This window comes from Jatropha curcas, chromosome 1, assembly GCF_041381405.1.
Source record: "Jatropha curcas cultivar XTBG-Jc1 chromosome 1, XTBG_Jcur_1.0, whole genome shotgun sequence".
Classification (NCBI taxonomy): Eukaryota; Viridiplantae; Streptophyta; class Magnoliopsida; order Malpighiales; family Euphorbiaceae; genus Jatropha; species Jatropha curcas.
In genome coordinates, this window is record NC_143151.1 from 8,463,292 (window position 1) to 8,480,416 (window position 17,125).

The window sequence follows — 17,125 nt, forward strand, 5'->3', positions numbered from 1 at the left end:
TCTCGTTTATGTATGGCACAACCTAAAAGGGGGTGAATTGAGTTTTCTAAAAATTTAACTTTTAAAAACAAAAATCAGAATTCTGTTGCAGCGGAATTAGAAAACATTTGTAAGAGTTAGTTATCAAGTTTAAAACTTTCTCACAAAGCTTATTGCAAGATTAGAAAGACTTTGTGAAGAATAATTATTGCATTTAGAACTGTTTCACAAAGTTTAAGCCATTTTAGAATAACTCTATGAAGAGTAGTTATTTCATTTAGATCTACTTCACAAAACTTTAAGCAAGTTTAGAAAGACTCTGTGAAAAATAGCTATTGCGATTAGAACAGCTTCACAAAGCTTATTGCTATTTTAAAAAGATTCTGTGAAAAACATTTATTTCATTTTAGAGCTGGTTCACAAAGCTTTAAATAAGATTAGAAAACTGATTATAATTCATATTATGAAATACACTGAATATAGAAGGACAGATTAGAACCTGCTATAATCACAATACAGAAATTCAGAGTTTTAATGTTCCACAGAGATAAAACTTATTCACATTTAGAATCAGAAACTCATTAACAACTTTGCATTTCTGAATAGATTAACAGTTATTTAAATAGAATATAATCAAGCAGAACTTCAGAAAATAAACGAAGATAAACACAGAGATTTATAGTGGTTCGACATTAACTCGCCTACGTCCACTCCCCAAGACTCATCTTGAGATCCTCCACTATGTTATCTCTTCTCAAGGGTAAGAGACAAACCGACAATACAAGAAAATAGATCAGCACCTAGATCTAACTTTTATTCCACTAGATTTTCCAAAAATTCTAATTAACCTCAACCCTTTCTGTTTTTACAGAAAACAGAAACTCAAATCAAGACATTAGAATTTCACACAAGGAGAAGGTCGCTTGATAATCTATTACTCCATAGCTTTTCACCTAGGCTATTACACAAAAATTTTTCAAATAAAGAGCCTATCTACAATAGATTACAGAATCTATATAGACAGAGAGAAATGCAAATATAAGCACAAGAAGAACAGAAAACAGATTTAGAAAACAGATTTAAAGATCAGAACTGTTCTTCAGAAAACGTTGTTATAAAATTTTCTTTTCTCTTAAAAATTTTTCTTGAAGTAAAAAGACGAAAAGAAATAGGGGAATTGAAGAGAGAGCTTTGAGAGATTTAAACTTTGAACAATGGACTCATACTCTTTTGAAAAATCCATTCTTTTTAAAAGAGGAAAGAATCGGTTTTTCAAAAGAGGAAAGAGTTTTTATATGAAAAGATGATAATCTCTTATAAGTTAACGTTAAGATTGTTTTTTCTTTAATGAGCAATGAAGTTTCTGACATTTTTAAACTAAAGAGGTAATGCATAGGTTGCAATTAAAAAGGCTATCAGACCACATTTAATATTCACACACTCAAGGTTTGGAGGTGAAAGGTTTAGTTTAGAAAATAATGTAACTTTTACAGCAGAAACAGCCAGCTGTATTAGAAATGACAGCTGTGATAAATCAAAAACAGCTTTTTGCAGAATTTCATTTAATAGCCACCAAGTATATTTACTCTAAAGATATTTTAAATGGGAAAACGTGAAGAGTAAAGATTTTTGCTATATCCTCTTAATAAATTTATTCAAAAACATTTCAAAATAATTTTTACAGAGAGATAAAATAGATTTGTGCTTATAAAATTATTTACTTTCTATGCTCCAATAATTTCCTAAGACTTATTATAATACTAACCAATAGAAAATATCTTCATTAATCTTCATGGTCTTCAAATAAAAGTCTTGGGTTGTAGGAACTTCATTTCTTCAATAATTTACATATTTAAAAAATCTGCATAAAATAATATTAGCACATACAAGAATATTAAATTTATTTATTTCGTATAATCATCAAAATCTCAAGATAAAATTGACTCTTGACCCAACACATAAGTACACAGAATTTAAATTTGAAGGTTCTATTTGATGGTAATAGAATTACATATGATAATAGGATTCCAATTGAGGAATCATCGGGGAAGTTGAACATATGTTAATATAAATTTTATTTGACATTACTGTTAAAATTGCAGTTGAGAAGTGGTATATTCATTCTCAAGAGGCCATCAAATTTTTATTTTTAATTTCTTTTTTGTTAAAAAGGTATTTTTTTTAACAAAATAAGTTTGCTTCCTCTGTGATACCAATTCAATTTATAAGTAGGGATGAAACAGGTGGCAGCTATTTTCATGTATCCATTGCCTCCTATTCGCCTATTGTAAATTTAATACTTATAAATAGGTTTTAAATAGATATAGATAATAAATTTTATGGCTACGATTGCATTTACCTATGGACTAAATCAAGAAACAATAATTTTTTATTGAAATAAGAGTAATTTTAATCATTCATTAAAAAAAATGTTAAAATGAATATTTAAAAAAGAAAAATTCTATTTTCATTAATTTAGTCAACAATTTATTACTCATTATATTAAATAAGTTCGGGTAATTTAAAATTTATAAATATTTTACCAATTTTTAAATGAAACGGATTTAGGACTAGTATGAGTAATAATATTTATTAATAATATTCAAATAAATATTTATAAAAATTTGAGACAGATATAAAGAATAAAATTCTAAATAAGTATGAGTAGTGGTAGCTAAAAATTGGTGATTAACTTTTTCACTTCCAACATAACTTATAGTTAAGTATTAATTCCTATTTCTTTAAGATGATCCAATTTCACGAGTGGGATTTAAAAAATGAAGAAAGCATCTTTGAAGCTGCAGCAATTTAGTAGGATTTGATTACATTTTAATATTGGGAGGTGGATCAAAAAGACATGCCAAAGGACAGATATAAACTTATGAAGCGTATATTAGCAACTCTTAATAAACTTCTCAAGCTCACCAAAGGACACATAACCAAAAGAAACAAATAAAATTTTCCACTTTTATTTTAACCCATCAAAAAAAAAAAAAAATCATTGCTGAAACATCCATGTATATGAGCAACTACTAATATTTTTTTTATCAGCGAAACTAATTTATTTTATTATAATAAAATATATTTAAAAAAATTTAACTTATGCAAGTAATCTAACCTGAGTCAACAGGCTCCTCAATACACCCTAACCTAATTTGAAAAGGTTAAGTGAAAAAACCTGATAAAAATTTCTTAACAGAATAAAATCAAAAGGAACATCGCTGAGATATCTTCTTGAGATAAGAAGAAAAAAAAAAAAAAAAAACATAACTACTAATAGTAATACTTACAGTGAAAGTGTTATCAAAATATATGTTTATTATTTATTAACATGTGAAAATCATAAAAAGTAATATTTATTTATTTTTTTCAACTATTTTTTAAATACAATTTTTATTATAAAAAAGAAAAAATAAAAATAGAAAACAAACTGTAATGAGCTTTTCTGAATTTAAATAATACCAGTTAAAAATATACTTATGATGGTAATTTAACCCACCTAATAAATATGTGCTCTGATCCGATTCCAATATAGTGATTTTACCCGATTCATTTAATAAATGGAATGGGTGAATATTAAAAAAAAAAAAATACTCGTTATGGAGTTGGATCAATAGTGGATAATACATAATCCGTTCTAAATCCGATATGATTAAAATTTTAATTATTTAAGCTTTTAAACATATAAATAAAAAACTTGACCTAATTTAATGACCTAGTAGTTCAAATGTCATCAAAGTTCAAACATTAAATAAAGTCTTCAAAGCAATTTTCTCTATGAATTCGTTGCTTTGGATTTTTCTGTTGTTGCCAATTAAATTGCATGTAACAAAGCAAATCACAATCCTCTTTCAATTTGTGTTTTTTTTTTATTTAATTTTTATATTTTTCTATTTGTTTGGTTCTTCTTCAATATCTATTTTCCCTATTTTTGGCAGTCGGTTTACAATTGATATGCTCAAAAGTTAATTTTTGACTTTTTTTTCTTTTATTTATCATATTGAAATGGAAATATAAACTTTCTTATTTTCATTATGTGTATAATGAACATTCAATTATATAGTTCTGTTTCTTTTTATTTATTTACATTATTTTTATCATATATGTTTATATATTTTTTATTAACATAGATAAATATATAATATTAAATAATATATATTATAATCGCAATAAAAATATATGTGCAAATCAAATGGGCGTAATAATAAAAACTTAAAAAATAAAAATTCAGATTTTCTTAAATAGATGTATTCGACCCGATCCATGCCCCGCCCACTGCGACCCATAATGAGGCGGATGGTGGAGCGGGCAATACATCTTATTTCATGAGACGAGAATGGTAATGCAATGCCTGATTTATACCCGACCACTGCCATCCCTAGACACACACTGTTACATCCCTAGATATAACCCAATCATTCCTTCATGTCTTTTCTTTTAAAAAAAAAAAAAAAAAAAAATTGGAGGAGTAAGAATTTTATCTTTTTGCAAGTGGTGCATCATCGCCCCTTTTGTGTTCCAAAAGGCTGGAGGCAACAAGTCAAAAAGACTATTACAAGGGGCGAGGGGCCTACTAAAAGTTGTCCATAGGACCAGTGGTGTCAAAAGGGTGGGTTAAGATATAGGGTGTCCCACAGCTTTCCTTTTTCAGTTCGGAGGCTGCTTCTACGTTCTACCTCACTAACACTGCACTTAACCTTAACACGTTTCGACCTCTCAACACTTTCACATGCTCAAAATCTGGGTCTCTCTTTATGCCCGAGGATTTAGGTTCCCAATTTTACAAATTAATTAATGCTCCCAACTCAAAATGTGGAATTGATTTCTTGTAAATTATATATATATATATATATATATATATATATATATATATATATATATATATATTTTTTTTATCGGACAGGGAGATTCAAATCCAGATATATACACTTACTACTAGATTATCCCTTGATATGTAATTAATTTTTTAAATTTAAAATTTAAGAATTTAATTATTTTTATTCCTAAAAATATTATTGACATAATAATTTTTTAAGGTTAGGAGGGTGCGAAGTTTTATCATAAATTTTTAAATTGTTTAAATTCGTAGAATTCATTCGAAAATTTTACATTTTTAATAAATTTTGGTTTAGTTATATTCAAATACATAAAATTAGATTCGTAGATTTAACTTTTCGATTTTTTTATAGCAAACACAAAAATTTAAATTTATAGATGGATTCCATAAATAATGAGTAAAGGTTCAAATTCTATTAGGTAGATATTTTTTTTCAAAGTCCTTTAGAGCATTTTTAACTATTAATTAAAAATATTTGGTCAAACGGATTCAAATCTATAATTGAAATATTAAGAATTCATATTATTATTTAATTGATTTTGGTTTTTGGGGTAATGCATAAATTTATTTTTAAAATTTACACAATTTATTTTGTAATACTTTTAATTTATGGGATCTTATTATGATCATACATTCTTATATTTTATTAATAGTTATACCCCTCACTAAAATATAATGTAAAAGTGAATGATTAAACTCTAATAGAGTTATTTCATTTTAATAAAAAATATAATTATTATTAAAATATAAAAATATAAAATTATAATAGATATTCAGTAAATTTAAAGTACCACAAAACAAATCCGGTAAACTTTTGGGAAAACCTATGCATTTTGCCTTTTAGCTTTATTTGAATTCTTATGAAACACACCTACAATGCACGCGTATAAGCTAATATTGAAAAAAAGTGAATATTTTGCTTAAAAAAATTATTATTCTATTTGATTTTTATTCATATGATAAAAAAAATATATTTAAAGACGACAAAAATAGTTAGATTCTCAATCGAGGACTATAATTTTCCAACTTAGTAAAGTGTGTCCATCATGATTGGTCAAGAAGATACTTGAATGTGTTAGTACTAATTTTTTGTGCTTATTCGAAGTCATGTCAATGTGTCAGAGTCCAAGTTAAACGATCCTGAGCATGTGAGAAAATACAGTGACGAAGCCAGCCACCCCCTGTATGTGTTTGAGGGTAACCAATTAGGATGGTAGTCTACTGGTAAGTTACTTTTACTTCTTAAGTAACTGGACCTGAGTTCTAACCCACTGGCTGCAGTTTCTTTTGTTATTTTAGTTAGTAAAACAATGTTTGTTAGTTTTTGCATAGATTTAGTTAGTTTTTCTATACAATATATAAAGATGGAAATATTGGAAAGAATGAGATTTTCAACAGTGTTCTTACTAAAATTTAAAACATTCTAAAATAATTTAGTGATAACCAATTAAATTTTATTTCAAAAATTATCATTAATAGATAATTAAGCATTTAAAATTTTTAATTTTTTTATATTATTCATAATACTAGGAAAATTTACTGGACTTATAACATTATTTTTATTTTTATCCCTCATTACACCTCATCTGTTATACCTAAAAAATTGATTTTAATTTTTTTCTTTTACAAGATATATATATATATATATATATATATATATATATATATATATATATATATATATATATATATATATTAGGTTTCAATCTATTCTCTATTCTTTCGATCCTTCTTCCTCTTTGGTATCAAAGCTTGGGGGAATAGAGTGATTATTCATTGGGCTTACTCCTGTCCTCCTCAATTCTATTTGACTATAGTGTGAGGGTTCTGACGAGGGTGAGTGGTCCCGGTCGTAAGTCCTAGAGAGGTAGTAAAACCGTTGGTCAGATTGCTATTACTGGAGAAGCATTCGAGCTAAGCAGTGCTAAGAAATCATGAATATCTCCAATAGAAATCTCTCCATCTCTTCTGACATTTCTACCTCTAATACAAATGGAAAGAAAATAGTGAATAGTGAAGAAATTATTATTGAAGATTTTGAAAAAAGAATTGATGATTGGAAAATCCCAAAGTGCAAAAAAGAGCAAATATACCGACAATAAGGGTTTAATATCTTCAAAACAGATTACACCATCAAAACTGAAGAAAGAGATATTCAAATCCTCAATCCTTTTGAAACCATAAAACTCCTATCTAAAGAATCTCTCAATAGGCATAAAGAGAAAAAAGTATGAGTACATTCACATTTGTTTCGTCCAAGTAGGGATCAAGCCCTTAACCAAAGAAGGTTTGAATACTTCCATCCTTTACGTTTTGAGAGATATAAGATTTTATGATTTCGAGGATTCCCTTCTCAATTCTATTGAGTCAAGTTTGTGCAATGGTCCAATCTCTTTTGATTGTTATTCAAATCTTATAGTCTCTTTGAGGGATCAAAATATTCTTGATTGTTTGGTTTTGCAAATTAAAACTCATAACTACAAGATGTTTCCTGGTTCTATTCCCATTGCTTTGATTTTTCAGGATACATTATAAAACCATGATGACAGCATTTGCATCTAATGCTTTAGTTCACTGCAAAAAAGGAGAAACCTTATAGGCGTTATTTTTATAGTATTTTAATATAGTTTTTTATTAGGATTTTTAATATTTTTAATTACTTTAATTTATTTTTATTTATGTTTTTGTTTAAAACTTCCTTGAATCACATTTCCCTTGATCTTGGAGAATTTTGTTGCATTTTTATAGAAAACCAGCCAAAATACAGAAAAGAGTGTTCCTAAGCAGAGGCTAGCACGTCCAAGCCGTGCCGTATAACACGCTTGTGTTGAATGCCTGACTTCATATTGGGCCGAAAAAAACAATCCGAGCCCGTGCCGCTTGCACGAACCCGCATGAGATGCTTTTCTGACGTACCAATCAAGTTTAACTCCTATTTAAATGCTGAGAGAGTCCTAATTAGGAAGAAATAAAAAGTCTAAACAGGTTCATATCTCCAAAAGATTTCTTACTCAATAGAGATTCACTTTTCTAAATGAACACGAAGATATTCCAGAAAGTCTATATAAAGAGAGAGACTAGTCATGGTCGGAGGTCGAATCCATTCATTGTATATTCCATCTCTTGTTCTATTATTTTCTACATAGTTTTCTCTCTTCAAGACTTCAAGTGTTCAAGATTGGTGTCAAGATTCAAGGAAGCTGTTCAATCCTATTGTTGACTAGTTTTTATTTCTAAACTCTCTTTTTGTTTGTTATTCTCTATAGGATTATTTACAAGTACAATTGAGTTTTATTTAATTACTATGTCAAACTAAACTCTCATACTAGGGATTTGATGTAGCTTAATTTCGATTTCAATTTATAATATCAGATTTGCTTTTCTTTGTTCAAGGTATAATTTATTATTGAACTTAATGCTTCCAGGTAGAGTTTCTCCCTTAGATTGATTTATTCCATTAATCACAATCAGGAGAAGGGTTTTTGATATGAAAAAGATAATAAATTACATAAGAATAATAACTTGATGCAGAAGCTATATGGTTTGACTCATGGGGGATTTTTATAAGTTAACGACCTTAGGTTATGAATTCATAAGCAAGCCATAAAATTTAATGAATTAATTCATGTTTGATTGCGCTATTGGAAGATAAGTAATTAGACCGGGTTAAAATAGCTAACAATACATCGAGAGAGATTGTTAGTGATTTTAGGGTTGTTTCCCCTACTTGAACAATTAAAAATGATTATCAAACTAATAGAATAAATTGGATAGAATTAAGTGAAATCAAAATCCCTAGTAGTTTTTAATCCTTGATTTCCTTTTCATCAGATTGTCTTGCTTGATTTTTTTATTTTCTTTTATTTCTTTTAATTTAATCTCTTAAAATAATTCTCTTTATTATCGTTTAAATAATAGTAGGTTAACACAATTTGGTACTTGGTATACAATCCTCGTGGGAATGATACTCTACTCATTTTTATTACTTGTTTGCGATTTCGTGCACTTGCGAAAAAGCCTGTCAAAACCTTACTCTTATAAACAGATTTCTTGTGAGCAAACACTGTGATCCCAAGATCCATCAAATGAAAAGATATTGACCTCCCAAAAGAGTGGACCCTAGAAGGAATCACCAAACCCACCATTGAATCACTTCCAAAGCCAAATACCAATATTAGACAGATTACCCAGTACCTTGATGGAAAGATTAGTTTATCTTTTGATAGGATGTCTACAAGCTCAGATGAAACCTCAATATCATATACCATTTACCAACCTTCAAAACCCCCCTCAATCATTCATGGCACATATTATGGTCCACAACCATCTAGACATTCAGGCTTAGTTCCTCCAGTGTTCTACCTTACTTATTTAACATACCAATATATCCAGCCACACAGACACTCCGTTTCCGAGATTCACCAAGCCCAACCATCAGACAGTCATAGACACTCCATTTTAGAGATTCACCAAGCCCAACCACCAGACCTACATAGACACTCCATTTCAAAAATCTACTAAACCCAACCACCAGACATGGCTAAGAAACCTGAAACCAACCTCCAAATAATAAACTACCAAAATGCCATTTCCAGGCCAATATATACTATTCCAGTAGAAAGACCTCCATCTCCTCCTCCTTCTCCTACCTTTTCTGCAGGAGCTAATAATATAGATACTGAACTCAATGTTTTGACGAAAGATTTTGAGATTGATAAAAAATATTTGCATAATGATTTTTATTCACCTCAAAATGAAGCAAAAAGAGTTTGATTTTTCCAAAATTTCCTTCAACGAAGGCACCAAATCCAAGAAAAATATTATGAATACATGAGACAAGATCTCGTGAACATATTATTTTTTGAATGGTTTGAAATATATGCTTTTGAGAATAAAATTGAATACTCTTTCCAGTCAATTTAAGTTAATTCCATCCTTAGGAAGACCACTTGGGTCACTTCAGATAGCCGAATAGAGTCTGTTCATCCCCCTCTTAGGGAAATAGAATTTCATATTCCTCACTACAAAGATCCTATTATTGCTGCAACTTTCAAAAATTGAGATTCTAGTACATCCAAGGTAATCCATAATCTTTTTAAGAAAATAATTTCATAAATAATCATTTGTATATAATAGGAGAGCAGCTTAATAGGATGGAACGATATCTTAGTCATCCTACTGTGATTACTCAAACAACGCTAGCTCCTGTCTAGAAAGAGCATAAGGGTCAAAGTCCTCTTTTTAAACCTCATGAAATGATGAGCCGCAGAAGAATTCAGTTTCAAACTATGCCAACCCAGAATCAATTCATGGAAGCAATTAGGGGAAATTTACAAAATCTTCCAAATCTTGATACTCCTGTATCTCAAAGGGTTATTCCAGATGCTCATTCTCCCCAAAATCTTTCTTGTCCGATTAAGACCTTTCCATCTCAGGAAGGCAGCTCCAGTCGGATGAATATCATTAATGTCCTTGATCAAGTTTCTGATAATGAAGAGAATGCGTTTAGAGAAGAACAACCTCTTGAAATTCACAAACTTCATGGAAATTTCCCAAAAAAACACCTCTCCAGCTATTAAATTGGAGCAAAAACCTAATGTTCTTTCTCAACATCATTATACTGCAACATCTGTCTATGAATGAAATATAGATGGCATGTCCGAGTATAATATCATTAGCACTCTTCAGCAGATGACTATGGCAGCCAATGTGTATAGGACCCAAACTACAGTTTCTGACCAGGCTGTCGCTGACCTTCTTATTGCAGGCTTTACAGGTCAATTGAAAGGATGGTGGGATCACCATCTCACTTCCAAAGATCGCTCTGACATTCTTAATACTATCAAAGTTGATGAGACTGATAAACCAATTTTGGATGATCATTATCAACCAATTTAAAATGCTGTTGCCACCCTCATCTTTTCTATTTCTTTACATTTTGTAAGAGATACTTCACGTATTAAGGATAAAAATGTTAAATTACTTTCAAATTTGAGGTGCAAAAAACTTAGTGATTTCACTTGGTATAAAGATACCTTTCTTACTAGGATCATGCTCTGGGAAGATTCAAATCAATCGTTTTGGAAAGAAAAATTTCTTGCAGGTCTTCCCCTCCTTTTAGGAGAAAAGGTCAGAAATAGAATCAAAGGAGATTATGGTAAGCTCACACATGGTCAGTTGATAAGTTACACACAAAAGGAAGGTCTTAAAATTTGCAAAGATCTTAAATTACAAAAGCAGCTTAAAAAATAATTGCACAAAACAAGAGCTAAGCTTGGTTCATTTTGTTAACAGTTTGATACCTCCATAAAAAATTCTTCCAAAAAAACATGCTCTGATTGCAAAAATAGAGATAAAGAGTCCAAAGATTACAGAAACTCAAAAAGGCATTATAAAAAATCCAACCCTTCTTCTTCCTCCTTATTTTCTCCAAAGAAATTTTGAAATCAAAATCCCTAGAGAAAAACTAATTTCAAAGATGTTACATGCTATAAATGTGGGAAAAAGGGACACATAGCCAGGTATTATAGAGTCTTAAAAAAGTTAAATGACCTTCATCTTGAAGAAGAAATTATGGAAAAAATCCAGTGCCTCCTTTTTGACTCCTTAGATTCAGAATGCTCTAAAGATGATGAAGCTCTTTAAATTGATGAGCTTGCTACCTTGTCCTCATCATCCTCTTCAGAATCTGAACCAGAAAAAAGGATAAATGTTCTCACTAAAGATCAAAAATTTATTCTTGATATCATTAATCATATATAGGATCCTGAAATTTAGAGAGAATATCTCCTCAAACTTCAACAATCTCTTGAACAACCTCGTCCACCCACCCCTTCCATTAGGTCCTACCACTATGATCTCACTGAAATTCTGGCGAAAGGAAATCATTCTAAACCTATCAATGTCACACTTTCAAGATTTATAAGAAGATATTCAAATGATTAGACAAAAACTCCAATAGATAAAAATTAAACAAAAAAAGATTCAGAAACCTTTCAATTTCTTCTTTTGAGTCATCCTTGTTTCCCTAATCAGAATCTTGAACATGAACAAAATCCATTGTTGTAAGAACCCCAGAACCTTCCTGAAGACTTCATTTGTATTTTGAAATAAATAACTTCGCAAAAATATTTGATCAAAATAGCATTGAGTTTTTGAGATGATTTCCAGGTTGACACTATTGCACTTTTCGTTAGTGGACCACGCCTTAATTGCATTAAAGCAGGGATAGTGCCCTAAAATTATCTTGAAACAACTAGTGATGGTCTTAGAATTGCGAATAATGTTTCTCTAACATTTAAGCATAAATCTAAAGCTTCCGTCCTCAACAATGGTGTTCACATAAAACCACATTTCTCATTGCTGAAGACATTTCATATAGTGTCATTTTAGAAATTCCATTGATTAACATAGTCATTGCTTATCAAGTTGATTATGCTTTTATTTCTTCAATTGTCAATAATACCAAACTCATTTTTCCGTTTGTAGAAAAGAAAAAATTGCAAAATTTAGATCTTTTGAAAGCCCATTCCATATATGTTGAGTTTTATTCCTGCTTCCTAACTTTTTCTTTTTATTTTTTAGAATGGATAGAAGAACAAAAAATTTTGATCTGGTCACTTTGCCAATTTTCCTAAAAGAAACAAACTTATCATTTAAAGTTCTTCTTCGTAGCCAGATAGATGGTGCCCAACAATGCATTCTAAACAACATCTGGGATGCACGAGGGGACTATAGTAGAGCACTAGCTAGTTTAAATATATTAACATATTATTTTAGCCAGATTTTCAAAGCTTAGATTGTCTCTCAAAATGAACAATCTAGCAGAGGAAAACGTTCAAGTAGCTAGATGCAAAATTCTAACTAGCTAGAATATTGTAACAATTACAATATAATGGTATAAAATTTTGCATCTCTTTGCCAACAGATTCATGAAGAAAATCAAAATCTCAAGAAAAAGATCAAGACTCTTTCTATCCCACTTGTAGAAGAGAAAAACAGCACCTAATCCCACTGGTCAGGGAAGGAAAATTGAGTGCACCTTTAGCCCCACTAGTTAAAGAAAAACATTTGAAAGATTCCTTCTCTTTGTTAGCAAAAGGAACTCCTCTAAAAAAGTTGACTAATGAAGAATTAGAAAAAAGAAAAGCAAGAATTTTCTTTTTCAAGTAGGCTTATTTGGAGAAATTCCTTCTAGACATTAAAAATGAAATCTGTTAAAGGATTGATGACAGCTCCATACAGAGGCAGGAATATATCTAAATTTTCTCCAAGATTGTGCTGTAAATAGGATTTTCATTCCAGGATTATCTTGGATATGGAAAACCCATTACGGTGAAAAACAAAGAACTTGCCCAAATACGAATTTTGACTGCCATTTCCTTACTTTTGCAAGAAAGGATTGTAGGTGTCATCTGACTTACAACATTTATTGGGAATTAAAAAATCGGTGAAATCCTAATAACAGCACACATACTGTTAGATTACGGATATCTTCACCAACTTGTTTTGAAAAAACCAGATCAAGCTAATAGCTTTGGAAGAACATTGTAAACAATTGTCAAGGAGAGTATTTAACTTTGGAAAATATGTCCAGGTCATGATTGATACAAAAGTCCCTGAATGGATTAATGGACTCAACTATTCGGCTTAACACAAAATGTTAGTGACAACAAAAAATGGATATCCTAGTCCAAAAGCATATTACCTTCCATGGCCTTGTCATAATAATTCCCTCCGAGAGCAAATAAGCCATTGGCGATCTAGGATCTTTGTAAGGAATTTTGATTTGGATGATTCTTATTTTCTCAGACCAATAAAAATAATTGTTAAAGATCCATACTGCAACATTTATGGTACCAAATAGATATAAATACCCATGGGGATACCTTTTTGGTATAATTCATATTTCACGGATCTAATTCAATTATACATAATGGAATATGAGGAAGAATTCAAGAAAGGCACTATAAGAGGTAACAACGAGAAATCAATGAGTATACTTTAGTATCAATAAAAAAAAAATTTGATAGGTTTTCAAGTAGTAGACTCGGAAGACATATCAAGTAGAAGACTGAAGATAAAGCAGTTCAACAAGCGGTCTGAAGAATGTTATTACTGCAAGAAATAAGAAAAAGACATGAAGAAAAATGTTGGAAAATTCCACTCAAGATAATGGAACAAAATAATATCCCTACAAGATTCTCCCACCTCCACTCATAAGTGAATGGGACCCACATGTTCCCCACTTATTACACTTGCCCAAATAGTAAAAACTCCATGCCCAAATAGGAACCTTGCCTAAAAATTTCCTACAAAAGGCAACTCAACCCTCTCTCCCAACACATCTTTTTCACACATCACTTCTATACACAACACTCTTCTCTCTACAACACTCTCATCTCTCTACTCTTCCCACACTTCCACCTCCTACTTCCAACATTACCTCTCAAATACATCTTCCTCTACAACTTTCTCCCCCCTCTCTAATCTATCCTTCTCCTTCTCCTTCTACCATATCCCTTTCCTACCTTCTCTTAGATAATAATATTATTATCATATACTATGTACTTATAATGGTAGAAGTTTGTAATCATTAGAAGTTGTAGCAAGTAGAAGTTGTAATCAAGCTTGGACTTTGTACTAAGTTCTTCAAGTAATATATGTAAGTGTTCTTTCCGACCTTTCATTTATGTTTACTTAGTTCCTTTAACTTGTTCTTCCTTTATCATTTATGTTTATTTAGTTACTCCATCTGTTCTCTTTATTTAGAGAAAATTTCTATTTAGGGTGTTCTTTTTATATAGAGAAATTTACTTCAAATGGAAACTTTGGGAAGGATACAATTTTTTAAAATCTAAAATATCCTCATTTGATTTAAGTCCCTATGTTAATTGTGCACGGTTAGTAAGAGAAAATGGTAGATAAAAAAAAGGTTAGGCATTTAATACCCTTGTGTTTCCAAAGTAAAAGTACACAGTTATTTTATCACAGAATTGTAAACTACTGAGAGTTAATAAATATGCTCATATTAAAAATATATTGGACACATATCTATTTTGCCTACAGGAGTCTAAGTCATTTGAATGTGCTATTTGTAGGGTTATGCATCTGTGAACCCCTCCCCAAACATCATAGCATATGAATGCATATGACAAAGGACAGAAATGCACGTGATGTGTGAGTCGCCACCTTGTTTAATTATTTTAGGGTAAACTAGGAAAAAACCCTAAGTGACTCCAATCTTAATTAACCTAATTACTAGATTAATTAACCCAATGTTAAAGCATGGTCTACGAACCTGAGATGGATCTTGAGACTATGTCATGCTGATGAACTAACCTATGAATGAATGCTTTGCAGGGTGATTAATGTGATTTAGACCAATGAAATGTGATTTTGACTTGCCGCTCGGGGTTAAATCCCAAACGTGCCTACGTACTTCCGTTTGAATGGAAGATCAAAGTCGACGTAGTTCGATAGGCCTTCTTTGAAGGGCTTTGAATGGGTATGCTTAATGCATGAGTGTGTGTATGCTTCGTGCATTTTGTTTAGGCATTTTGCCAAAGAATTGATTTTTAGGCATTTGATGCCAAAAATGTTGATTTTAGTGGCTTTTAGCCAAAAAGATTGATTTAGGCAATTGTTGCCAAAAATGATTAATTTTAGGCGATTGTCGCCAAAATGATTGATTTTAAGGCTTTTAGCCAAAAAAGAGTGATTTAGGCAATTTGATTGCCAAAATGATGTTGATTGGGCGATTGTCGCCAAAATGATTAATTTAAGGCTTTTAGCCAAAATAAGTTGATTAATTTTAAGGCATTTTGCCAAAAGATTGATTTAATTGTAGGCAATTTGTTGCCAAAACGTGATCGATTAAGGCTTTTAGCCACAATTATTAATTAATTGGACTTAAGCCAGATTTGTTTGAAATAAAAGCGATTACATCATAGCTATTAATTAACTAGGTATTTTAAGCCAATATTGTCGGATTTAGGCTTTAATACCACGATTATTAATTAACCGGACATTTAAACTAATTTATTTAATTGAGGCAATTTGTTTGCCTAATGATGACATGGATGCATTTATGCAGTTGCAGAATTATTAGGAGTAGAAAAGAAGCATGCATGAAGTGCTAAAATTAAATAGGCAGAGTTCAGTTCATGTACCTGATTTAATCGTCGACCGCTTTTTAACTCCAGGTTAAGCTTCTCGTTAAGGGAATTAATTTTAATTTAATTTTAAGTGACCAAGTATCACAACAATAAAATAAAACTAAAATTAAAAAATGCAAGAAAGCAGTAAAGAATCGCAAAGAGCGTAGGGAGAAGGAGCGTCCGTCAACACAGACTGAGTGAGTCAAACAGAAGGCCCGGAGGCTGCATTTATAGGGCAAATCGAATTGTTTCGGCGGCTGGGCCGCTGAATCTCGGCGGCTCGGGCCGCCGGGTTGAGGCGACTGGGCCGCCGGAGCGGGGCGGCCTGGGCCGCCACCGGTGAGGGCGACCGTAGCCATCGGTGAGGGCGGCCGCATCCGCTGTCACCGGCGGCGATAGCGGCTACCGCCGCCGTGAAGGGGGGCCGCCGCCGCAGCAGCGGCCGGCGCACTTTCTAGTTTTACGCTCCGGAGGCTTTTTCGGGAGCTCCGTACGTCCAAAAAATATTCCGGGACCAGTTTCGCGATCCTCGCGACGTCCCGTACGTTTTAAGTACCATATTGGCATACTTTCGGTAAATTTCCAAAATGGCCTCTGGTCCGATCGAACTGTTTGCAGTCCGGAAAAACTGGCTTTTTGAGCCTCAAAAAATTAGGTATTCACAGGCGACTGCAGCCGCTGTCGTCGGCGGCGCAGCCGCTGGCGATAGCGGCTGCCGCCGCCTTTAAGGGCGACCACCACTGTCGCGGCCGGGAAAACTGGCCCCTTTTTTTTTGAGCCTCAAAATTTGAGTATTCACAGTTGCCCCCCACTGGCTATCATAAAAATGATTTATGAGAGCCAGTGGTTGTCTGAAGGAGCAAATTTTGAGGATGGGCAGAGGAGGAAACCCTGCCGTTTGTTTTTTCTTTGAAATGAAATGATCAAATGCATGGATTTATGTTTGTAACTTAAAGATGTTTTTGCCTCTTTGAGGACTTAAAAAGAAGTTTTGCCTCTTAGAGGACTTTAAAAGATATTTTACCTCTTAATGAGGGCTTGAAAAGAGATTTTTCCTCTTAGAGGACTTAGAAAGATGTTTTGCCTCTTAATGAGGGCTTGAAAAGAGATTTTGCCTCTTAGAGGGCTTGAAAAGAGATTTTGCCTCTTA